The sequence below is a fragment of the Phyllostomus discolor genome, chromosome 5 (genome assembly GCF_004126475.2).
Source record: "Phyllostomus discolor isolate MPI-MPIP mPhyDis1 chromosome 5, mPhyDis1.pri.v3, whole genome shotgun sequence".
In the NCBI taxonomy this organism is placed as follows: Eukaryota; Metazoa; Chordata; class Mammalia; order Chiroptera; family Phyllostomidae; genus Phyllostomus; species Phyllostomus discolor.
Genome location: NC_040907.2, coordinates 97798215 through 97824528, shown reverse-complemented (window position 1 = coordinate 97824528; position 26314 = coordinate 97798215).

Here is a 26314-nt window from a genome sequence, read left to right as displayed (position 1 = left end):
ATATCTTCTCTTGATAGACAGAGCAAAGAGTCATAACTCTCATAATATGATGGATAAAAATAAATCATTACTTTTGTTTTACAACATTTAATTTTGTCTCATATTTGGTTACTGAGATATTATCTTTTCATGATTATATTTTTTACATGTATTCCTACCTATCAAATCTTATCTTTCTTCCCCCCAGTGTTATGACCCATGGGAATATTTGGAATTATCAGTTACCAACTTTGTGAAGCTTAGTTATGGCTTAAAACCTAAACCCTTTTAGCATTCAACATGTAAATATCAGTCAGTAAATAAAATGTATTTCTCATTACCTGTGTGAGTTTTTCCTGCTTTATTGTTAAGGATAAAGTGGGCATAAATCATGGGGAGCTAGAATTTGACTAATATTCCATTCTATGGGTCCTCCCATTGGAAATCAGGCTGCAAGCAAAATAATAGAGCAAACTGTAGCAATGAATCAGATAGCCAAGAATATATAAGGCAATCATGAAGAAAAGGATGCCTGCTTTATCATTGAGGCATGGTTATATTTTACTGTTTTATTTGTATGAAAACTATTCACATGATAGAAAACATTTCTAATGTAGCTATTTCCCTTTTATTGCTCCAATAGGAGAAAAGATGAAATTCAAATTCACAAATTAGATCATTACCTTTCTAATAGAGCTTCATCACTGAAGAATGAATATCAAGCATTTTAACAATTTTTAAAATGCAAAAAACAAAAAGTCAACCTTAATGTTTTGGATTACAATAAAGTTGTGGTTAACCTTTTAAGACAGAGCCAACAGTTTGTGCTAAAGAAATGGGCTCCAGATAGAAATGCTCTTTCTCACCCAGCAGGGTATTTTCCGTTTAATTAAAATATTCAATATTTTTGCACCCATTAGACTTACTAATTGAGTCTAATCTAATGCTCTCAGAAGGCTTAAAAGTAAATGTGGAGAAACACAGATATTTACAAGATTTTTTGACTGATTAGCATTGTGTTTCTATAAACAGGTGGCACAGCGGTTGGCCTACCTGGGGGGATACTGTTAGACCTTGATGAAAAATGTTAATTTTCATTTGTGTTAATGACATCAGTGCTTCACACACTGCTCACTGGCATTCCCAGTGGGTATGGATGCCAGCCTCCCTCAAATGGCTTGTCATTTGCATTAAGTATTCATCACAGTGATAAATAGTCATGGCCTGGCACAACATCAATTGTGGGTTTGAAGTAATCTGAGCAGTTCCTCGGTATAGAGAGGAAAGGAATGTGAGATTTTTGCTTTCAGGAAACTCAATGGAGTCTCTGCAAAGTTGTGGGGCACCACCACTTTCAGATGACAGGAATGCAGATAGACCACATCTGTTTATATTAAGTTATAAAATGGTCCATGTCTACCTACACTGATATTTGGCATCTAGTCATTTACTTGACAAAATATTCATTCAGTAAACATACATAGTTAAGAAACTGCTCTCACATAGCTTTTCATTCTAGTCATAAGTATTTGTTTATCATAAAAATGATAAACAAATAATTCTAGGCATTACTTCAGGGAGAAAATTCCCATCCCTTCATGTGAAGAGGCTCTCTTAAATAGGCTCATAAAGGTGAGAGTCCCCCTTGTATGATTGAGTTCTGCATGGATGTTTATGGAAATGAAGAACAAATGTTGGAAAATTCTACTACCTACTTAAACATAAAAAGAAAGAAAAACTACACTAGAAATAAAGAATAAAGAAAAATTGAAATGAAAATAAAAGGGAGAACATGAAAAGGGGTAAGAAAGATAGAAAAAGAAGTGAAAAGAAAAGAGAAAGCAATCTCCTGTAAATCAAATAATAACAGAGTACTCATAATTGGTACTGGACATTACTCTATTCACCTTAGACCTCTGTTAGGGAGATGACATGGATCTCATTTATTTCTCAAAAATGATAAATGTGAAATGCATATTTCATATTATTCAATGAAAATGCTTTTTATATGTCACTTCAGGCATTATTGTACAAACATATCTTGTATGGAAAGTATAAGAGTGACATGGGTTTTGATGCCTGCTAGCTTCCTGAGGAAGAGTAGCAACAGCTATGTTTACATATGGAGAGGATTTTCCCCATCAACTTCTTTTAGAATCTCTTCAAAGATAATGATCTTAAGCTATATTGTTTTATTAGATCTAACACAAGTGAATAACCTGACTCATGCTTGTAATGGAAGGAGTCAAGAAATGTTGAGTGAAAGCTATTTAGACCAAATTCATATAAGTCTGTCTTCTGAGTTTCCTGTCAACCTTTAAGAGAAATAGGTCATTCATTAAAAAATGCAATAAATATTCATTATGGGATTCTCATATGTTAGAAACTAAGTTTGGTACTTGGAATAGAACACTGAACAAGACTGGCAAGTTTTCTGCACTCATGTAGCTCCAATACTGCCTATTTGTCACACTCCCCTAACTCTTATCAAGAATTCACCCATAGGGAGGAAGAAAAGTGACCAGTAAGGGCCAACACTCAATTCCAGTATTCTGAGGTCTAACATTAAAAAACATGCAATTGGTGAGGTCTCTTTTCTTGCTCTTTCTTATGTTTTATTGCATAAGGATGAGTAGGAAGGTTGAAGATCTTGTGGGGCTACTTTAAGCACTGATGGGAATCAAGGTCTATTCAGATATCTGACTCTCTCAGGTCTTTTTCTCTGATGCCAAAGTGTCCTGCAGACTATCCTGCTCTTCTCATCCATCATAAATTTTAAACTTGAAATTGTAATCAGAGTAAGTCTGGCAATGTTTTGATGAGGAGATCAGATCTCCTGATTCCACTGTGATCTAATGGCTCCCACTTTCCCATGAGGTCTCTGAGGGCCATTGTGCACCAAGTAAACAACCATAGCAAAGAAAAATTATATGTGCAGTTTGATTTTGGCCCATAAATTCATTTCACAATGCCTGTAACTTATAATGGGACATGAGGATGGTTCTATTCTCCTAAGTTAAGAAGGCAAAAGTACGTACACCAAGTCTGGTCATTTTCCCATGGGGCTGGGTAGAGATCAGAGGACTGCATTCCCTTGAAGGCATCACCATCAACCTCCCTACTCAAAATCCTCCTAAGGTGGAGTGGCACTGCTGTCCTTATAAACATACTCAAATGCAGGCTTAGCAGATTCTCTGTCTCTGTCTATACCTTCCTACTTTCATCAGTACCCCTCCGCAGTTTAGTTCTGATCTTCCTCCCAGACACTGATGCTGAAGTGCTGAATTCTGGGTTCCCATGTTAGTCCTTGAGGGATCTGTTCTTCATGTCCCACCTGCAACCACTTGGATCCATGACATTCCTTGGATCTCATTTCTGTGATTTTGAAGTCTTGCATTTATTCCCCTCCTGGTGTTTGGTCACCAGTCCTTAAAAGGCTGCTTGGTGATAAGAGCCTTTGATCTTCAAAGGCAACTTCTTGGATGATGAGTTGAAGCCCACATGACTCCTTAGTTTCACATATCTTCATGTCTCTGCTTTTGTGGTAACTCTGAGGGCTTCTTTAGGGTTCATAGTCCAATTATTGCCTCAAATATGGCAATAATTTTGCACTGTTTTGGTATTTGGGCCTCTCCTGCCTGGTTGAATACCTACCTTTATCTCAGCCCATCACCCATCCCTAACCTGGTCTGTCATGTAGTGTCATCCTACAGACAAGTTCCTGCCTTAACACCTGCACTCTGTGAGGACATGAAGCAGTCATGTCTCACATCCAAATTCAGTGCTGTGATACTGAAAACTTACAGGTTTCCTCCCCTTCATAAACTCTTCCCACCTTCCAGATTGCCCATCCTTCATGCCTTGTTAACTTCTCTCCTAACCAAGATGTTTCTTTAATAAGAAAAAAACAGGAGATACATTACTTCAAAATGGCATTAAGCCAATCTGATTTTATTTTAAACCAGGATTCTTCATAGTGAAGAGCAACCTTTCCATATTATTGGAATCTAGAGTATTGAAAATTGAATGTGGAAGATGTTTGAGGGCATATGGGCCTTCATTCACCTCTTAACTCACAATCCAGTAATACAGAAACAGGGTTACAGTGACTATACACCGAGGTTTCTTTTCCCTGAAGTCTCTCATCAGTTTTCTGTCTGCAATCTGCCTTCTCTATTGTGCAGAGGCAGCCAGATCCTCCTTGGAGTCTCTGGAAACTGCCTGCCCTGCACAAACCTGTGTAGATGCAGAGAAGCCAGGACAGTGCTCATCTCAGTTTCTACTCCTACATAGACTCAGCAGTCCTCCTGAATCTCAATGTTTTTCACAGATCCACGTATAAGAGTAGCAGTGGAACTTTAATTATCAGTTGATAGAGGAAAAAGTATAATGGCAAAAATGTCTTACATAATTATTTTAAAAATGATTACTTTATTAAGCATTACAACATATACACATTTAGAAATAGCTCAAGAAAAGTCACGTGTTCAAGCAACAGATCATGCATTGTGCACATCTGAGGTCCAGATGCCTGGGTTAAATTCCACAGCCCTGAGGGTTTCTGCCCAAGTTTCCACCTCACTGGGTCTGTGAAATTAGACTGTGGACTACTTTCCTACTGCTATTTGGAGACTTCCTAGATTATCCCAAGGTGTTTTACAACATAAAGTTGGCCTCAGTTCTTATTCCCCTGTTGCCAACAAAAAGTTGGAGGAGTAGCCAGAGGTGCATGACTGCCAGGTGAGGATCCATGCCCCTGATGAGAACAGTGGGGTGAGGACTGAGGGCAATTTTAAGAGAAGAGGAGGAAAGCCACCTCCCTCCTCAGAGCAAACACAAATAACAGTGTGCTCTGCGTCCTGCGTGTGGGCACTTCTTAAACATTGATTTGGTCTGAATTGCTAGGGAACTGATCCCTACCCACAAGGAGTAAAGCAATTTGGTCATCTTTCAAATAAACAGTGTTTTCTTTTGACCATGCAAACAATGATCTATTTTATTAAGTGGGGATTGGCACTTCTCTCTATGATAAAGTATAAAACCTCTTTAAAATAAAAACCATATTTTCACATTTTTCCTTTAGCTTTAAAGGAAAAGAAGTACTGTTTAAAATATTATCTATTCCTTTGATGAGGCAGTTACTGGTATTTCCTTATTCCTCACTGGTTTAAGAGAAACAGTTGCATACATCAATTTATACTCTAAGTAAGTCTGAGTCATCAGTATCATGACTCATCAAAGACATATCTTTTAAAGCAAGACAATTTAAAGATAGGAGAAGATTCCAAAGACTTATACATCCACCTCTAAAAAAGAGGTACAAATTAAACCTTCAATTTCCTTTCAGCAGCTCATAAATAGAGTCCACTTGATAAGTAAGTTCTATGAATATGACTTGCCCAGGGTCTAAATATACTGTACTTTACAAATTTTATTTTCTTACCAAGGAAGCACTTTTTTTCAAAGGAGCAATTTTTTCAGCGTCAAATAATGCCAGGAATAATCCTATCCGAAGATCTGGTAATGATGGAGTTGAACAATGTGCACCTAAATTCTCTCCTTACTTGAAAGAATCCTGTTTATATTTATTGTGCATCCACTGTGCAACAGGTTTTGTTAGCAATGAAAAGAACAAGATGAATAAGACATAATCCTTGTAAGTCTGGGGGCAGCACAGTATGCAATAGAAGCAAACAGGGTAGGTAACTAGTGCCATCTTGGAAAGATTGAGGAAGGCTTCTCAGGGCAAGGGATATCTCAGTTAAGACCCAAAAGATGAGTAGAAGTTATGGAGAAGTTACACCAGTGCTCCTCAAACAAGGACCAAACACTGGTACCCATCGCTGACTGATTTTATGGCAAGATAGCACAATAGAGAGTAAGCATTAAGAAGCTTTTAGAGCAATTTGCATTACCATGACAACCAAGCGTGTGATAAGTAGGGGTATATTTTTATGTCTTTTGATTTGTTATTTTCTAATAATTTTTGTAGTGTGGTTTATAAAAAAAGTAACAATTGGCAATAAATTAGAAATTTGGTCCTTCCCTAACAATGATGGGAGAAGCAGTGATCTAGTCAATAATGTGTAAGTGAGGGTGATTTGGATAGAGGGTACAAGACAGCAAATTCTAAGGCTTGGCTCTGAGGAGGGAGAGATAGGATGTTCTGGGAATTGTAGGTCCTTCTGAATCACCAACCAATCTACCACCAAAAGTGCATTCTCTCCTTCTCCATATAGCCCACAGTCAATCCTTTCTACAATAATGATAATTTTTAACATTGTGCATGCTTTCTATGCACCTGGTACTATGCTAAAACTTTTCCTATGGTATTCTTTACAGTGGTCTGATAAGTAAGATATTATTATTATACTTGTTTTGTAAATGAGAGAAATTATACATGTCAAGGTTAAGCAACTTGGCTGGGATCAGATCCAGAACTCCAAACCAGAAATCTCTGACTCCATTTATTCTTCACACTTAGACTAGAAGTAATTATGCTCCAGCCCTTTTAGAATCTTTACATTTAGGATATCCCCTTTTGTCCTTAAGAAGCTGCTAAAGAGCTTCCAACTTTTTTTCACCCACATAGCTATCCACCAAATTGTCGCTCCCTGAAACAATTTTATTTGCTCAACACTAATTCAAAAAGAAAAAATACCTACAACCCGTGTTGTTTCCTTCCTTGTCCATGAGCAAAACTTTTGTTACAAAACTGAAGGGGTTTATTTGCCTCCACACATCAAAGCCCAATCAAACTGAAACAGGAGTTTGCAGCCAAGAAAGTAAAAGGTTTTTAAGAAAATGGTGCCAAACTTGTCACATGTAAGTTGCTGTTCTGACCTGGCTTCCCAATGGCTTCTAGAGGAAGAGTTATGTAGGGAACTGTGGAAGTTAGGGTGCCGGTCTTTATTGATGAGCCAGTGCTAGGGCAGGGGTAATTGATTATTGTCTCTGGTCCTGATGACAGTGATGGCATTGCTCTGTCTGATTTTACAAAGGTGTGGTAACCTGGGTCTTTCTGCTTTTGTGGGCCTAGAGCTGAAACACATTTGAGGCCTAGATGTCATTTCTAATTTGACTGAATATCTGTCTCTAGTAAATAGACCCAAGGCTTTATTCCTAAAATGATTTGTTGCTGACCAGAACCCCACTGTACTGGGGACTTAATGATTAAGGGAGTAGAGGAGCAAAGGTGAGGGAAGTGGGTGAGTCAGAGTACTGGGTGAGACCAATTTGAATTGAAAGGAATAAAATTGATAGGATCATTTTAAAGAAATGTAGTTTCTGTGAAGTTCCACATTCAACTTGTTTACCTCTAAGATCTGTGGTGATAGATGATCAAGCTTCTGTTATCAAAAAACACACATGCCATTTTGATTTCTTATCCATTTGCACCCCACCCCTCACAAAAATACTTGCTAGCATAATCCTCAGTCACCAGATTTTTTGAAAACTTTCATGACAATTCTTTTTCTTTTCCTTTATGCCCATTTCAAGCTAAATTAGGGGTGATGATGATGGCAATAATCTCCTCTGATGCTCCCTGAAATGTGCTTTCTCTGGCAGCAGTGTGCTAAAGTTCATCGCACAGCTGGTTTCTTTGTCTTTTATACCATCTCCCACAATTGTGCTCAGGGTTGCAGCCGACAGACAAAACAGCCATATACTGATTGCACGACTTCCTAAAATACAAACATCTCTTGTAAAGTGCCAGGACAGGAAGCTTTTTTGTTTGTTTATTTTGTTTTATCAAATGTATTCCAGTCTTCAGAGAAGTGAAATCTCCATGAGTCTGCCTGTGGTGATAAAGGGGTTTGAATCTACTGCATGACGTGAAGACCATATGGACAGCTTCTCTGATGACAAAGAATAGAATTATATTTCAGAGAATTTCAAGGAATGTTTTAGCAGGTAAAGGTATCAGGGATTATCTGAGATAACTGAGTTATTTTATAAATCTAATTTTAAAATAATTTTTTTCTTCTGTTACTCATGCTAGGATATCAGCATAATCAGGCTGGAATCCATAGTTTCAGCCTCGATTCTTTTTTCTCTGGATTAAATTACCAGTGTGGAGAGGAGGATGAGAGGAGAATAATTAGTACTAGGAGAAAAAACATTTTGACCTACTGCTGAATCAAAGGGAAACTCCATTGAATAAAATGGTTTCTTCCAATTCTATTTTACCTTTACCTTTCTTCATTTCATCCTTTGATGCCATAGCTCATACTGTTTAGTCAGTTTATGGGATCTCTTTGCTTCTCTTTAAATATCTCACTACAAAGATATATAAATCTAGGATTTACTGCCACATAATTAAAATAAAACATTGATTAATTCAAATAAATTACTGTTATATTGTCTTATTTTCTAAGGTTTTGCTTTGGGTTGTTTAGATGATTTAGTAATTAGTTGGTAGGAATAATTATCTTTCCATGTCTGAAATATAACAAAAGTTGTTAATGTTAAAAAGATGTCTTATTAAGATATAGTCATGAAATGCCCTTATTTTAAGTTGTATCTGGAACATTTATGTTACAGAAACCCCACCACCACCAACCCCCAGGCCTTTTGTTACTCTAGGTTCTTTATGCCTGCCACCATATTAAGAACTGTGGCTCTTGATGCCAGAGTCTGGTAAAAAGGAAAGCAATTATTTAATTAAAAGTTATACAGGTTTAAAATAATGGTGGAATGCTGTCAGTAAACCTCACTCCCTTTAGAAACAAAGGTACATCCACAAGCACAAAGTTCTGCCCTCCCCACTTTCCCCAGTCAGGTGAGTCTCAGAGCATGCCAATCAGAAGTACTGCCCTCGAGAAGAAAAAAACACAAGTCCACGGCTCACTTCTCCCAGTTCCTCCCATTAATCTGTGCTCGGCTGAACAGGTCTCCCGTGGTTCCCAGCACCAACAGCTGTGTCACTGTGATCTCCAATTCTTAGTCCAAAACCATGTGGCACCTCCTCATGGCCTATTGGCAAGAGTCCTTTCACGCCCCCCACCCCTGACCCTTATGGTTCTGCAAGGGTTCTGCATTGTCCCAGTCCCACATAGCAGCCTGACTTTTTGTTTAAACCCCAGCCTGGATCTTCCTCCTAACCCCATTTCTGACTCCTCCCACAATCAGCTACACCTGCTAGCACTCCAGTATTTTTCCCCCTTTCTTGGCTGCCACAGTTTGTCTGGGCAGGCATAGCCCTGTGGCATGGAGTGAACCATCTCCAAGTTCTTGCACAGGTACTGTAACTCGGAGATGGAGGGGAGCCGCCTCCCAGCTACACACAGGTCAAAATCATGCCATCTCCCTGGCTCAGGCAGACTATGAAGCTAGCCTGCTGTTATTCATATGTCAAATAACTCTCAATCCCTGTGCTACTGCCTTTCCCAGGCCCCAAGTTAGGCTTGTGTGGGGGCCCTGGGACCTCTCAGTTTATACTCTGCTGTAAACCTTGTTCCATACCTGTTACATTTAGACAGTTTATTATAGGTATTAACTTGGGAAGACTTCATCAAGAACCACAACTTTGTACTTTCTAGTTTTACCCTTCACAGATTCAAATATGCTTCCTTCTTGAGTACTTGACTGCTTTCTTAAAAAACAATAGTTAGTAATAGGATAATTAAGACAACTCAGAAAATGTGGAAAAGTGAAAGTTATTTTCATTAATGTTTCATGATTCATAAAATTAATTATTATCTTATATTCACCTTCAGTGTATCTTGTAATTTAATACCCATTAATGTACTTTACATTATTTCAAAATAATTTCATGAAACTGTTTTATAATCCATATGTATGTTCTGGTTAGTTTTGCTCAAAACACAAAATTCGTATTTTCACTTCCTAATTCAGATTCTAAGAACATGCATCTCCCATAGGACCTGCTTTCCCACTTGTTTAAAAATGGAAAAGTTCTCCCTTTGTCCTCTATCACCTGCTTTGTAGCACATTACAGGGTAGTTTTGGATTACCTGGAGCTCCAGTTATGAATCTGGTGACAAGCAACCAATGATAGAATGTCTTTCCTTGCCTCAAGCCCATTTCTAAATTTCTAAAAACTAATTTGCTTTTGAAATTCTCACCAGCTTCCAGTGTTAAATGATGTTCTTCTTCCTACAGAAGCAGCCTGGGGGACACTGGATTGCACGCAGATGCACATTACAACCTGCTGAACAAATGCCAGTGTGTCTAGGCGCCACTCCAAGCCAATAACTCAAAACTGCTGAGGCTGGAGCCAAGACATTGGTCATTTTTTATTTTTTATTTTATTTGTTTCCAATTCCTGCTTATTCTGCAAGATCCAGCTCAAATAGAGACAATATTTCTGATCTTCCTTTGCATGTCTACAAGGCTTTTAATTTTAAAAAGCAAGTCCATGTCCATATGGTATGTGCTTCACAGCAGCCAAGAGACCAGAAGGAGAGGCATTATTGTGGGTTTTTTCTCCCTTGAGCCATATTTCTTTCCTGAAACCCAGATAACTTACCTAGAACATGAAGATAATAAACCTATTCTACCAATTTTCCTCAGTCATTTAAAGGAGTGAGATTATTGTGCGTACAAGTCCTAGTGAGTTATAAGTTACTACACTTTGCAGTTTCTTTTTGGGTATGAGCAATATAAAATCAGGAATAAAACCAGAAATAAGCAAGATGAATCCTAGGTATATGTTTTAGTATTTTTAAGTATATGTCTTATTCAACAGAAAGGCATTGACTTTACAATAACATTGATATAGTACTTTGAAACTTAGTATGTTTTTTTTAAATTAGTTAACTGCCTTCCCCCATCTTTCCCACCCCCACCCCACCTCTGGCAACTACTAATCTATTATCTATATCTATGATCTTCTTTTGTTTCCTTATTTTCAGTGTTTTTGTTTGTTTGTTATATATTACCCACAAAAGAGAGATAGTAGGGTATCTGTGTTTCTCTGTTCTCCATCTTATTTCATTTTGCACAATGAGTGCAAGGTCCACTGATGTTATCACAAATAGCACGATTCCATTATTTTTATAACTAAATAATATTTCATTTTACACACAGAAGGGGACCAAAGTTTTGCCACCCCTAAGCTACCTTTTGGGATATTGATTTTAAGCTGGTTATTAAGAAACAAAAGACTTGGAAAGAACCTTTGATCCTCTCCCATTTCCTGCCTAAGAAATGGCAGACAGAAAAATCTCCTTTAGGAAGGAAATCTTAGAATGTTTGCCTTAGCTCAATTTGAATTAAGTGTAGTACATAGAAGAGTTTCAGTCAGGGACCTGCCTGATAGCTAGATAACCCTTCTGTCCTATTGTTTTTGATTTGCCTGACAAGAATTTGCTTGCCATGTTTTGCTGTCCCTCAACTACCTGTAAATTGCCCCTTCTCTAACACCCTTTCCTCCCTTGTTTCCTTTGTCCAAAACGTCATATATACTCAGTGGTGCCTCAGTGTCTCTGGAGTTTTCATGCTTATGTGAATTTTCCATGTCTATGAATTCCCAAAGTGTCCAACAATAGACAGTAGGTAAAATAAATTGTCATTCATATAATATATATAATGGAAAATTACTTAGCTATAAAAAATAAATTCAATCTTAGCCTTTTGCAACAGTATAGATGAAACTAGATGATATTATTCTGAGTAAAATAAGCCAGTCAGAGAAAGACAAAATACCATATATTCTCATGTATAGCTGGAATCTAAAGAACAATATAATGAACAAACACAAGAGAAACAGACTCAACAGACAACAAACTGTTGGTTGCCAGAGGGTAAGGGAGTTAGGCAACTGGATGAAACAACTCAAAGGATTAAGAAGTCCAAATTAGTATTTACAAAATAGTCACAGTAACGTACAATACAGCATAGGGAATATTGTCAATAATACTGTAATAACTGCAGGGTGCAGATGGGTACCAGAAATATCATGGGGAACACCTTGTAAAATATATGCTTTTCTAACTATTATGCTGTACACCTAAATCTAAAAATAATACTCAATGTAAACTGCAATTGGAAAACAAATTTAATATGATAAAATAAAGAATGTGGTAAAACTATCTTCTTTTGTTAATCTGTCTTTGTTAATTTGAGTATTAACCCAGCTAGAAGAATTTAGAAGGTGGGAGGAAAAGTACTACTATTTTTTAACCTCCATCATATGTACCATTCTGTATCCATTCATACATTGATGGACACTCAGGTTGTTTTCTTATCTTGGCTATTATAAATAATGTTGCAATGAACATAGGGGTGAACTTATCCTTATAAACAAATATTTGAATTTTTTTTTCAGGTCAATACCCATTTGAGGGATTGCTGGGTCATATGCTAGTTCTATTTTTCTTTTTTTAAGGAACCACCGTATTTTTATTTCATAGTGACTGTGTAGGAGGGTGTAGCCAGAGGGTCCCCAAAAGAAGGATTTGTAATGGGGTTCAGAACTCAAGGTGTCCAGGAAAAATTAGGAAGATATATAGGATGTCCTCACCCTCCACCACAGGTGTGAGTTGGGGGAAGGCACATATGGAGCAGGGCCATTCAGAGCTGTTTTGCATAGCAACTAACCTTTGCAGCTAACCTCTGGCATGGTCATTTAACATATCTATAGCCTTTAACTGGTTGCACAGATATGTTAAATAGCTGGGGCCATGCTCTGAGCCAAGGGGATAGAAGGAACTTCTCCCCAAGATGTAACTGGGAGGCAACTCCCCCTAGTTATAGCACCTGCGTGAGAGCTTGGAGATGATTGGCTCCACAACATGGGGCCACCCCTGCGCAGACTCATGATGGAGTCCATTGGCAGCCATTGAAAAGAAGCATGCAGCTGCAGCCATGTAAGGAGAAGGATCATGCGGCTGTGGCAGTGAGGAGAACCACATGCTTTGGCCAGAGTGGGGGGACCCCCCACCGGCAGCCATGAGAAGAATCACCACACGGCTTTAGCAGAGAACCACCACACAGCTTTAGCAAAGAATCACCAAGCAGCTTCAGCAGAGAACCACCATGCCGCTTTAGCTGGAGATTCCGGCAACACAGCCTATGGTGCTGGGAACCAAGGAAGGCCTACCAGCCAAGCATGGATTACTGGGAAGAACCAGGAGCTGCCTGAGCCATGGACTTCTTTTTCTTTTCCTGAGATACAGTACCCCAGACTGGGCAAAAGGGGGAAGGAAGGACTGTGTGTGTTTGTGGGTGTTTTAAGGGACTTTGGGATTTTGACAAAGACATTAAGTCATTACTTTTAGTCTGTATAACTTGAATAGATAACTCCTTTCTTTTTCACCAATCTCTAACATGGAGAGCTCTAATTCTCTGGCTTAGGGAAAGGTGAACCTAGTACAGGGGGACCCCAGGAGAAATGGGGGTCAATTTGGTAGCATTGTGGGACCCTCTTCCCTGGTGGCCAATCAGGGAGGATCATGGGAGACCACATGTGCAGTAGCTTTAAAGTAATACAATTACTTGTACATACTCAGTAAAAGCCCACCAAAACTAGCCAGGAAAGATCCGCCCTATAAGAACAGAGTCCCTCCAGCCCATGAGGTCAATCTTTGCTTGGAGTTGGCCTGCTCCCATGTTCTCTTCTATGAGCTCTGGGTGTTTGGTTCAATTCTTTGTCCCGATCACTAAGAACCTAGTTACCTGTGCCCACCTGTGACAACTGTATCAAGTAATATCTCCACATCCTTACCAATATTTGTTGATTGTTGTCTTTTTGAAATTAGTCATTCCAACAGGTGTGAGGGGATATTTCATTGTTTTTTTCCCTAATAATTAATGATACATAACATTTTGTCATGTACCTTTTGGCCAACTGTGTGTCATCTTTGGAATAATGTTTGTTTACAGCTGCTGCCCACAATTTCATTGAATTGTTGTTGTCTTTTGCTGTTGCATTTCTTGGGTTTTTTCAAAATATATTTTGAATATTAACTCCTTATCAGATATATAATTTGCAAATATCTTCTTCCATTCAGTACATTGCCTTTTTATTTTGTTTATGGTGTCTTTTTCTGTATAGAAGCTTTACATTTTGATGTAGTCTTGTTACAGAACAAACAAGGGGGTCCTGGGACGATATACTATTATTGAAAGAAGCCCCCAGGTCCGTCATGTCCGCTGCCAGAGGAAAGACGTCTCTCAATGCCAGAGATTCATGAAAAGGAAAGGAAATGTTTATTTAATGCTATGCAAACTTAAAGTAGTGACCTAATGTCTTTATCAAAAAATTCTAAAGTCCCTTAAAACACCCACAAACAGACACAGTCCTTCCTTCCTTCCCCCTTTGCCCAGTCCAGAGTACCGTATCTCAGGAAAGGAAATAGAAGTCCATGGCTCAGGCAGTCCTCTGGTTATTCCCAGTTAGTACTCCATCTTGACCAGGAGACCTCCCTGGGTCACCGGCACCCTCCGCTGAGTCGCCGGTATCTCTGCTAAAACCAGGTGGTGGTTCCCCCTTCTAAAGCTGTGGGGGTCCCCACTCTGGCAAAGGCATGTGGTCTTCTCTCCCAGGGCCATGGGAGTCCCCACTCAGCCAAAACTGCGTTCTTCTTCCCCTGCACAATGGCTGCAAAGGGGGGTGGTCGCCACTCTGCCAAAGCCAAGTGGCAGTTCTTTGCTAAAGCCGCATGGTGATTCTCTCTCTCAGGGCTGCAGGAGTCTCCACTCTATCAAGGCCGCGTGGTTCTCTCTCCAATGGCTCCCATGTCTGGGTTTAAATCCCTGCACCAATCTTCCTCTGCAGCCCCATTTCTGACTCCTCCTACACTCGGCCACACTTGCCCTCGATCTGCTATCTTCTCCAGCCTTTCTGGTCACCATCGTGAGTCTGGGCAGGTGTGACCCCATGTCATGCAGCCAATCTTCTCTGAGCTCCCATGCAGGCGCTGTAACTCAGGGGACCTGCCCCCCAGTCCCACCTTGGGGGGGAGGTCCCTTTCCATCCCCCTGGCCTTGAGCATGGCCATAGTTATTTAGCATATCTAAGCAACCAGACAAAGGCTATAGGTATGTTAAATGACCATGCCATGGATTAGCTGCAAAGCTGCCCTGCATGTTCTTGCTCTGTGTGTCCCTTCCCCCGACTCACACCTGTGGGGAAAGGGGTAGAGACGTCTTAAAATCACCTGGACGCCTTGAGTTCTGGACCCCATTTCAAATGCCTATTTGGGGTCCCCCCTCTTGGCTGCACCCTGTAACAGTCTCACTTGCTTATTTTTGATTTTGTTACTTTTGTTTTTGATGTGAGATCCAAAAAAAATCATTGTCAAACCTATGTCAAAGAGATAACCACCTATGTTTTCTTCTAGGTGTTTTATGGCTTCAGACCTTATGTCTAATTCTTTAATCCATTTTGAGTTAGTATTTTTGTATGATGTCAATTTTTATTCTCCTGCATGCGGTTGTTCTGTTTTCTCAACACCAGTGCCTGGGAAATGGTCATTTCTTTTAAAAAGCTACTTAGGGTCCCTGGCCAGGTAGCTCAATTGATTAGAGCATTGTCCCAATATGCCAAGGTTTTGGGTTCAATCCCCATTATGGCACATACTAGAATCAACCAAGAAATGTATAAATAAGTGGAACAACAAATCAATTTCTCTCTCTCTCTCTCAAAGCAATACATAAACATAAATAAAAATTAAAACCTATTTAGGTATTTCTAATGTGAGTTCAGTTTTGAGAACCACTGTGCAATGGAAATTGCTTTAGCTTCAAATTAAAAAAAACACTTGCATTTGCTATCTTTGTCTGCTAGTTACCTGGGCTATAATTTGTCCTGGTTTACTAATTTTGCTGACCCTCAGTTTTTAATCTATAAAAATTGGAACAATGGTTCTTGTCTCATTGAGTTAATAAAAGAGTTGCATGAAATAGTATATGTAAAGGAACCCAGCACAGTAATGGGCAGACAAGTTTTCAGTATATATTAGATTCCCTTACCTGTATTATCCGACATTTGCAAACCACATTTCACTAAGAATCACAATATTAGAAACATGATTTCTTACATCAAATAATCAAAGGGAGAAATATCTTTGTATGTTTTCTAGATACCAAGTTGAAGGGTTTTCTAAAACAGAAGGTGGGGACCTTTTCATTTATTACATTCACAGAGGCTACTAGAAAACTCCCCCAAATAACTAATTTACATTATAATTTGCCCAATGGACAGCTTATCTACTTCTTAAGCACTAATATTTAAGAACCTTTGAAGCTGCATTTGCAGGAGACTGTTCTACGTGGTGTGGGCCCGGCTCCCACTCAGAGATGCACAGGAGCCATGCCCACAGATAGGCTCTTCCATGTGGAATCAGGCCTGTAATGTGCCTAGGTTGCTTTGAGTCTTGCTTTTGCTAAAAACTCCCTCACCCTGATTTGAGCAAACATTTACTGCAAAGTAACTTTCTAAAATCCATGCTAAACCTTCCAAGGATGAGTGTAACCAGTTCAACTACTTTTCCCTTTTCATTTGTAAATATCCCTCATCTGTGATGTGATTAGCAGCATCAGCTCCTTTATTTTCTGTAAAAGGTAACTACCTAAAGTGAACCTGTGCATAGTAAATAAGGACCATCATGTAACTTGACCAGAAAAAGAAAAAAAGGCCTGTCCTGGCAGAAGCTGCAGCTTTTGGCTCCTCTTGAGAGGGAAGCTGCTCGCCCTTTTCCTCCACAGGACTCGGTAGTCTGTGTGAATGTCTCCCATCCACAATGTGCGGACCCCACGAGCCTGGGTCCAAGTCAGCATTTATCAATAACATATTGAAACTCAAGGTTAAGTACTATTTTGGAAAAGTTCCAGAAATATACACTAAATTCCTATTCTATGAGAACATGCCACAAAGCTTGTAAGGCCTCATAACCAGACTGAAGTCAATTGGACCTTCTGGAACAGAGTCAAATTTTCAATTATGCCCCAACCAATTCATAAAAGAACTTGAGTGTTTAATTTGACAGACAGCTAAGTACTTTGCCATTCCCTATCTCATTTTTATTTTGTTAGTTGAGATATATATATATATATATAATATATATCATGAGGGCAAGTTAAAAGTCTCAGAAGATAGAATAAACTCAGCAATTAGAAATACAGCAAAGAAAGTAATAAAATATACTTATTCTGACTTCATGATCTGGGAATAGGTGATAATTGTATCCAAGAAAGAGTAGAGACAGTAAAGAGATAAATAATGTAACTGAGGTAAGTGAAGAGGGTTCACCTATTTAATAGATGATTTCAAGGCCATGGTATGCCCATGCTGTGCTTCAACCCAATTGATGTGCTTATGGGATTGATGTAGCACTGGTCATATTGCATACTTTAAAGTTTATGTAACTTCAGATGTTACACTACCACATGCTGACACTTTGCTTCACTTAATCCAAATGTGTGTTTTTTTGGCCCTGGTGGTAATTGAAATGGTGCGGTGTCCTGACTGTTTGTGTTCATCCCAAGATCTATATGCTGAAGCCCTAGCCCCTAATGTGATGGTATTTGGAACCTGGGCTTTTAGAAAGTGATTAGGTCAGGATGGTGAGATCCTCATAATGGTTTCATGTTTTTATAAGAAAAGATACCAGAGAGTTTGCTCACTTACTCCCTCTGCCAGAGGAACACAAAGAGATGGCAGCTGCCTGCAAGTGAAGAAAAGAGGCTCAAAATGAAACCAACCATGTCGGCACCTTGATCTTGGACTTCCAGCCACCAAAACAGTAAGAAATAAATTTCTATTGTTTAAGCCACCCAGTCTATTGTATTTTATTACAGTCTAGGCAGAGCACACTGATATAGGTGGGTTTATAGTGATGTTGGGAGGAAAATAGTGACACAGGGAGGCAAAGGGGCTGCAGGAAAATCAGAGGAGTTATTTATGGTTAATCCTCTCCCTGTACTCATGCTACTCAGTAGAATTAGTAGAGGTAGTTACTTCTGGCTGGACACAATACCACCCATTCTAAGTTACAGCCATAACTTTAATTAATGTTGGTCATATATTACTCATGATTACTTCTATCTAGAAAAGATTGTCATAAATGCGGGTTAGTGAGGAATGGGGATGGCATTTGCTAATAGCACTGAATGTTTCAAATTGAGTTAACAATTAATCACCTATCTCTATAGTCCAGTAAAGGGTAAGCCATCTACTTCAGCAGGATAACAATTACTTGCATCAATAATAATGATAATAATAAAGTATATAACTTAAGAGAGGAAGCCCAAGGAGCTTCCACATCAGATTCTGAGCCACTGTCTTTCCAATCTCAAGTCTTTTCCATTTTCTCATATGCTGAGACTTTTCCTAAAGTAGTGGTTCTCTACATGTGATCCCCTGACCATCAGTATTATGAGGTCTGCCCAGAAGGTATCTAGCTATGTATTATGAAAAATAGAGACATTTATTGGAGAAAATAGAAGATACAAGAAACATTGTACATAGAACAATGACACCTCAGTCCCCTTCAAAGTAGGAACTTTGGAATGTCACACAGTTCTCCCAGTCACCATCAGCTGCCTCATCATATTTTCCTGAATCTCAGCTATGGTCTGAAATCTCTTCCCTCTCAAGGGTGATTTTAATTTTGGGAAAAGTCAGAAGTCATAGGGTGCCAAATATGGGCTGTAGGGCAGCTGACTCACCTGGGTGATTTGATGTTTCACCAAAAAAGTCTGAATGAGACATGATGCATGAATGGGTGTGTTGTCTTGAAGCTGTCAATCACCAGTTGCCCATAGCTGTGGCCTTCTGAATGATCTGAATAGTGTCCATAGAGGAATGTTCAAACTTAACACAAAATTTGATGCAGATTCGTTGCTCTACTCACTCAGTCATTTTGAATGCAATGGCCACATAATACACATGCTCACTCAATGGTGTCTACCACCTCCAGTGACTAGTATAGTGAAGTTGTCATTGTGTGTGCATGCACATTCCAGTAAACTCTCCGGGGCTGCCAGGTTGTATAGATGTCACACAAACCATTCTCATTATATTAACAATGGATGGACTTCTCCCAGACAGGGCTTGTGGCATCACTTGGGAACATATTAGATATGCCACACCCCAGAAAATGAACCAGAAAGTCTGGAGGCAGGGCCAGAAATTTTATTTTTAATTTCTCTAAGTAATCGCATGTACACTAAATGTGAGGGCCACTACCCTAGAACAAGATGATGCTTAAAAGCATGTGTTAACTATACCAGACACCCTAGAGCAATCACAGAAAGCCATATTTATAGACAGCATTAGGTGTGGTCTACTCCTTTCAATATTATCTGATGTCCCACTCAGCAAGGACAATTTTTAAGCAACTGTTAATTGTTATATATAAAATAAATAAGGGTAATTAATCCTGACAAGTATTTGCACTTGGGAAGATTACATGAGATACAATTTTAAATAAAAATAAAACATCATGTCAATCACTGCCAAAATAAGCCAAAATAAACAAACAGTTTATAAACAAATATAACACTTTACAAGAAACTTAAATATTCACTTGTTGTAGTTGCACACAAAATTTAAGGAGTTAAACAAGCTATAGAGATTCATCTTCATCTTGTACTCATGTAGGCACATGGAATACACATTTGGTTGCTGAAGAGCAGCCCAATTTAGTGATCAGCTTCTGTATCACTAAAGGTATAACTCAAGGTGTCCATGAAATATTAAAAAATATAGGACATCCTCGTCCCCACAAGTCTTAACTGGGAGATGGGACACATGGAGCAGGACTATTGAGAGTTGTTCTGCATAGCAACAGTTTTGCAACTAACCTCAAGTCTTTTGACATATCTATAACTTTTAACTGGTTTCACGGATATGTTAAATAGCTGTGGCCATGCTCTGAGCCAGAGAGATGGAAGTGATTTCCACCCAAGATATAACTGGGAAGCACCTCCCCCTGGTTACAGCACCTATGTGAGAACTTGGAGATGATTCGCTCCATGCCACAGGGCCATGCCTGCCCAGAATTACTATGGCAGCCCAGAAAAGCTGGAAAAATTCAGAATACATGTAGCTGATTGTGGGAGGAGTTGGAAATGGGGTTGCAGAGGAAGACTTGTGCTGGGATTTAAACCCAGGTGTGGCAGCCATGAAAAGAAAGGAGGACCATGCGGCTTTGATGAGAGTCAGAACCACATGGCTTTGGATCTCCCTTTTGCCATGTGGCTTAGGAAGTAGGAGGAACCTTGCAGGAACGAAAAGGGATGAAAGGACTCTTGCTGGTGGGCCAGGAGATGGATTTGGATTAAGAACTGGAGATTGCAGTAGCAATACAGCTGATGGTGCTGGGAACCAAGGGAGGTCTGCCAGCCAAGCATGGATTACTGGAAAGAACCAGGGGCTACCTGAGCCATGGACATCTATTTCTTTTCCTGAGATACAGTATCCCAGACTGGGCAGAGGGGAGAAGGAAGGACTGTGCATTTGTGGGTATTCTAAGGGACTTTAGGATTTTAATGAAGACATTAAATCATTACTTGTAAGTCTATATAACTTCTGAATAAATAATTCCTTTCATTTTCACCAATCTCTGACATTGAGAGCTATAATTCTCTGGTGGTGGGCAAGGTGGACCTAGTACAGGAGGACCCTGGGAAAAGGGAGGTCCATTCAGTAATAGTATTTTGTCTCCCCACCAGGGAGAGATGTCCATTATGTAACATCACCAGAAGTATTATCATCAGGTTCAGCCTCAGCCTTAATGTATTAGAAATTGGAAACAGGTTCTATTGTCCTACCTGATGCTTTTGAACTATTTTCTGCTGAAAGAAGTCCTAGTTATCTCCATCATGTGACATGGTATGGTCTTTCCTACCCTACACTATACCCTTTCCCCATCACCACCATATCATTCATGATCTAAACTTGACCTGAGCAAAACATGCATTTTACAAAATGCACATGTGGCTCAGTTCATCTTTCCAAGCCCTGTCCTATTTGGACTTAGTTTGTTCTTCTCCTTGGTCTGCCCCTAATGTTGGCTTTTCAAGGTCTTTGCCCAAGCCTATATTTGTCCAACTATATCTCCCTTGCAAGCTATGCTTGGCAATCTGAAATTTCCACATTACTAATTATTTTGTTTGGAGTTACTAAAACTCTCTATTAAACTGAAATGTTATCAAGGAATATAATTCATTAAGCTATTTTTGGCCATTAAAACTTTTTGGCTTATTTTGGTTTTGTTTTGTTTTATTTTGAGATTAACTATAGGCACCATTCTTCATTTGAAAAACCATCCCCAGTCAATACTGAATTAACAAACATTTCTAAATCACACCACTTATATTTTTCTCTAGATAAAATAAAAACAAACTATTAAGAAATTGAAAATTTTTACACTGTATTTTTCTCTAAGGATAAAATTATTAAATTATATAAATCTTCCTCTCATCACTATGTATATTACCTGTTTTTTTCTGTATGCAATATAACTTCCTACCTCACTCTTTATGAATTCACTGAGCAAGTTCTCTATCGTTGTGTGTCATCTGTGTATGTGCAAGGCAGCCACTAAAATCTTAACTGAAATGAAATTATTGGGTAACAGGGCAGGTATTATCTAGAGAGAATGAAACTTTATAATGTTTTCTCTATAAATAATTGCTCAGCCTGGAAGCAATCCCAGAACTAATATTTAAAAATGTGGGGTGGTACAAAGTATAAAAGGGGGTTAGGGAGAAATCTTCAGCTCAGAGGACACCATGGCCACTAAAAGATCAAAAGTTCCCAAGAATCATAGGTTTTATTTTTAGAGCAATGTGGAAAAAAATATAGATCTTAGAGACAGGTTAAGTTTTTTGAGCTTTGATTTCATTATCTGTAAATATGCATACCTTATTATTTACTTTGCAGGATTTATGTCCAAATTAAAGAAAAGAAAATATAACAAAATGTTGAACTGTACCTAGAACTATGAAAAGCAAACAAAAAGATGCAGACACTATCTTTTTTTGACCAACACCTCTTCTGCCTACCATTTTTTCATTGTCTGCAGCCATGCAAATCATCACTGTGAAATAACTCATAGATCATTTTAGGAATCACAGAGCTTCCCATTGAACAGGACCTGAGGAGTCATCTGGCACAAATCTAGCACTCAGATGAAATTTTCCTCCCTACATTCTGACTTTGACTAGCAGTGTAAAGGAGGACAGCATGGGGACTGTCAAACACTTCCTTGCTGAGATAGATACTTTAGCAGAGTTAACTTCAAAATAATGCAAGCAAGGAAGAAGTGCACATTACATGTGTCTGAGGTAGATTTGGTATATATACATAACATCTTCCTCCAGTGCCTCAGTTTATGACTTGATAGTGGAAGTCATTTTGACACCAAGTCTTGAATAGCATGGGCATTTTTTCCTAGACTACTTGATACACCCAATTAATATATTCTGTGGATGATCTGTCATTCTGTGAGGCTGCTAAGTTAATCAAACTCAGTAAGTGCTCTTTTTAAATTAATAGCATAAGCTGCATTTTATCAATGTAGGAACTCTATTAGTAAAGTTGGTTATGGTCTCTTGTTTGAATATGTCTTATAAATGAATCACCACAGAAAAAGACATGAATTACATTAACTGGAGCCTGTCATCTATGACTGGAGCAAATCACTCCAAGCTTTGTCTAAGGGATAGCTGATATTCTGCACTGGAGGGCTTCTGACAATAGGGGTGACATGGGTGTTTCTGTTGGGTCAGAGCCTGCGCATGAGTAAGTCAGGTTTTTAAACCATTTATCAGTCTAAAACACTTTTATAAAAAAAATCATTCTAAGAAAAGAAAGCACAGAATCATATATAATTAGACTAGGAAGGACCTCAAAGAGGATAAACCCTTACCATAAATAATATAATTTTTTTCTCCCTGGAGTCTTTTAAGAATATTAATGTCTATGAAACAAATGCCAATAAATCTCAAAGGATTAAAATGGCACAGAGTCTGTATCATGGCCATAGCTAAATACATTTTGAGAATATATCAGAAAAAGTTCAAACATTTACCATATTTTTAGGACTACAAGATGCACCTAAGTTTTAGGGGAGGAAAATGGGAAAAAAAATTTTGAAGCAAAAACTGTGGTAAAATATTTAATAACCTGTGACCCCACTACACTGCCACCCCCATGCACTGCCACAGAGAGCCAGGTAAGCTACATTCAGACTATAAGATGCACCCCCATTTTCCTCCCAAATTTAGGGGGTGCGTCTTATAGTCTGAAAATATGTAAACATTAGGTGATATGCTTTTAAGTAATTTATGGGTCAAAGAACAAATTGTAAGTACATTGAAAATATTTTGAACTGAATGGTAATGACAACATAATATATTAACATTTGTGGGATGCGACAAAAAGCAGTGATTAAATATAAGTTTATGGCTTTAAATGGATATAACAGAAAAGAAGAAAATTTAAAATCAATTATCTATGATGCTACCTTAATAACTTAAGAAAAGAAGAGTTATTAAGCCCCAAACAAGCAAAAGACAGAAAATGCTACAATATGAGTGAAAAATCAATAAAATACTATGTGGACAAATAGAGAAAATAAATAATCAAAAGTTTGTCATTTGAAGTCTTCAAAAAGACCAATAAAATTAATAAACATTTGGAGAAACTGACTAAAATGAGAAAAAGAGAAGCACATTATTGCTCTCAATAAAAAGTAGATATCACAAAGATTTTTTTTAATAAAAACTCTTTTTTTAAAAGATTTTATTTATTTATTTTTAGAAAAGGGGGAAGGGAAGGAGAAAAAGAGGTAGAGAAACAATAATGTGTGGTTGCCTCTCACACACCCCACACCTGGGACCTGGCCCACAACCCAGACATGTGCCTTGACTGGGACTCAAACAAGCGACCCTTTGGTTTGCAGGCCTGTGCTCAATCCACTGTGCCAATAACAATAGCTATATAGTTGAGTCTTACACACTAGCTATTATATATAAGATAATTTATCTCACTTTATACTTTGTCAAGATTGTTTTAAATATTTTAAGGCCTGTGTCTTTTCTACATAAATTTTAAAATAAACCTGTATATGTAAAAAAAAAAAAAAAAAAGATTTTTAGTGATTTTGAAAAGAATTGCATTAATGACTTTTGGAAGAACTGACAGCTTTACTCTGTTGAGTTTTCCAGTCCTTAAGCATGAAATGTCTCACCAATTCAGTCTTTTTTGATTTTCTCATCCATATTTTGTAATTTTTAGCAAATTTTGTGCCTGTTTTGTTATGTCTAGGTATTTCATTTGTTTGTTTGAAATGACTGTAAATTATACTTTAAATTTTTTTCTGTTTTCCCCATGTTTATTGTGTATATGTAAAAATATGATTAATTTTTTGTGTTAATCTTGTATCCTGTGACCTTGCTGAAATTACTTATTAGTTTTAAGAGCTTTGGGATAGAGTCCTTGATGCTTTCCACTTAGAAAATCTTGTTATCTGCAAAAAGAAACAGTTTTATGCTTTCCATTGTATATGTTTTTATTTTGTTTTTTGGTTTTTTTTTTTTTTTTGCTTTACTGTAATGGCTAGAGTTTTTAGTGATATGCTGAAAAATATATTGTTTCTTTTTTAACAGAATGCATGTAGTTTCTCAGTAGTAACTATGATGTCAGCAGCTGTAGTTTCTTATTGTAGGTGTCCTTTATCAAGTTGCTACTTTTTTTCTAGTTTCTGAAGTTAGAAAGGTTCTTGATCTGAGAATTTTTTCTTTTTTATTATAGACACTTACCACTAAAAATTACCCTATTAGTACTACACTTGTTGTATCCCATAAGTTTGATATGTTGTGTTTTTGTTTTCATACTATTGAAGTATTTTTTAAAAATTTTCCTTATGATTTCTTCTTTAGCTGATTATATTTAATTTCCACATTTGTGCTAATTTTCAAAATTTCCTTGTGTTGTTGATTTATGATTGTATCCACTGTTTGCAGTACGCACTTTGTGTAATTTCAGTTAAAAAAATTAATTGAGACTTGTTTAATGTCCTCTATTCTGAAAATTATTTTATGTGTACTAGAGAAGAATTTATATTATGCTGCTATTTGGAGGAGTGTTTTATAGATGTCTGTTAGGTTTAGTTTTTTTATAATGTTTTTACAAGTTTCTATTTTTTTTCCTGATCTTTTTCTAGTTGCTCTACCCATTATTGAAAGTTTCTCTTAAAATATTCATTGTATAGGCAAACCTATAGGAGGCTGGTATTAAATCCTAGTGTGACTGGGTCCTACTCTCAATCTCTTCTCCACTTTTGCCTTGAAACTGTTGAGAAGGGACTTCCCAGGAGGCTCCTGAGAGTGTGGATCAGTCAAGAGAGGGTGACTATCTCTCTCTTGATGTCTTTCTTTGCCCTTGGGACAAAGCAGATGGCAGGTACTTCAGGAAGGGGTTGCCTCGTGGTCCTGGGATGCTCTAGAAAGAAGTCTCAGAGAGTGGAAGGTGAACTAGGGATCACCTGGGCCCCTCCTTTGGAAGGAATACCAAGAGTAAACATTTGAGGGAAGGGGAAACTGGATTCATACTTTCTGTAATTTCCTATGGCATTTTAAGCCATCAAGACACCCTTTTCTGGGACACCAGATCAGGAATGACCTAGTAAGGATTTACCAACCATATTTTAAGGGTGCCTGAGAGAACCTATGGTACACTTCATCTATAGCTAGTCTGATCCCATAACTTTGCGGAATGCCCCTAAATTTCTGAGACTCTTGATACCTGTAAGCACCTGTATTTGCTGATCCTGAGCCAAATTTATAGGTTTAAACCTTTTCTTAAATCCTCACGGCAACTCACATGGCCTTCAAAAAGGTCTACAAAATGCCAGCAAAAAAGGAGGAATCCTTTAGGCCTGAGAAAGAGTACAGACACTCTGAAGTACCCCCCTCCTCACCCACCATCTCTGCAGGAAACTTTGTGCTTAGGACATAGTGTGGCGTGGGTAGAATGTTCTGGGAGGGGCTCACCAAGGTGGGCATGAGGGTAAGGAAGGCACAAGATCCAGGGACTTTTTTGTTGTCCTGATTTTTCACTATGGAGACAGAGCTACTCTGTCCAAACTCTCACTGAGACTTCTCAACCACATAAATACAAACAAAAGTGGGAGACAAAGAAAGAAAAATGGGAAGAGGAGGAACTATTAGAAAAATAGGCCAAGTGAGAGAGCCAGGAAGGGGGAAAGAAAGATTATTTTTGACATGCTTTCAAATGACAATTACCAAGAAAAAACCACTATCAATCACAGCACATACATGACAAGATTGAAGGCGACTTAGGAACACCTATATGAAGGAAAGCAATGCCATCCAAGCTTGACAAGAATAGAAAGTT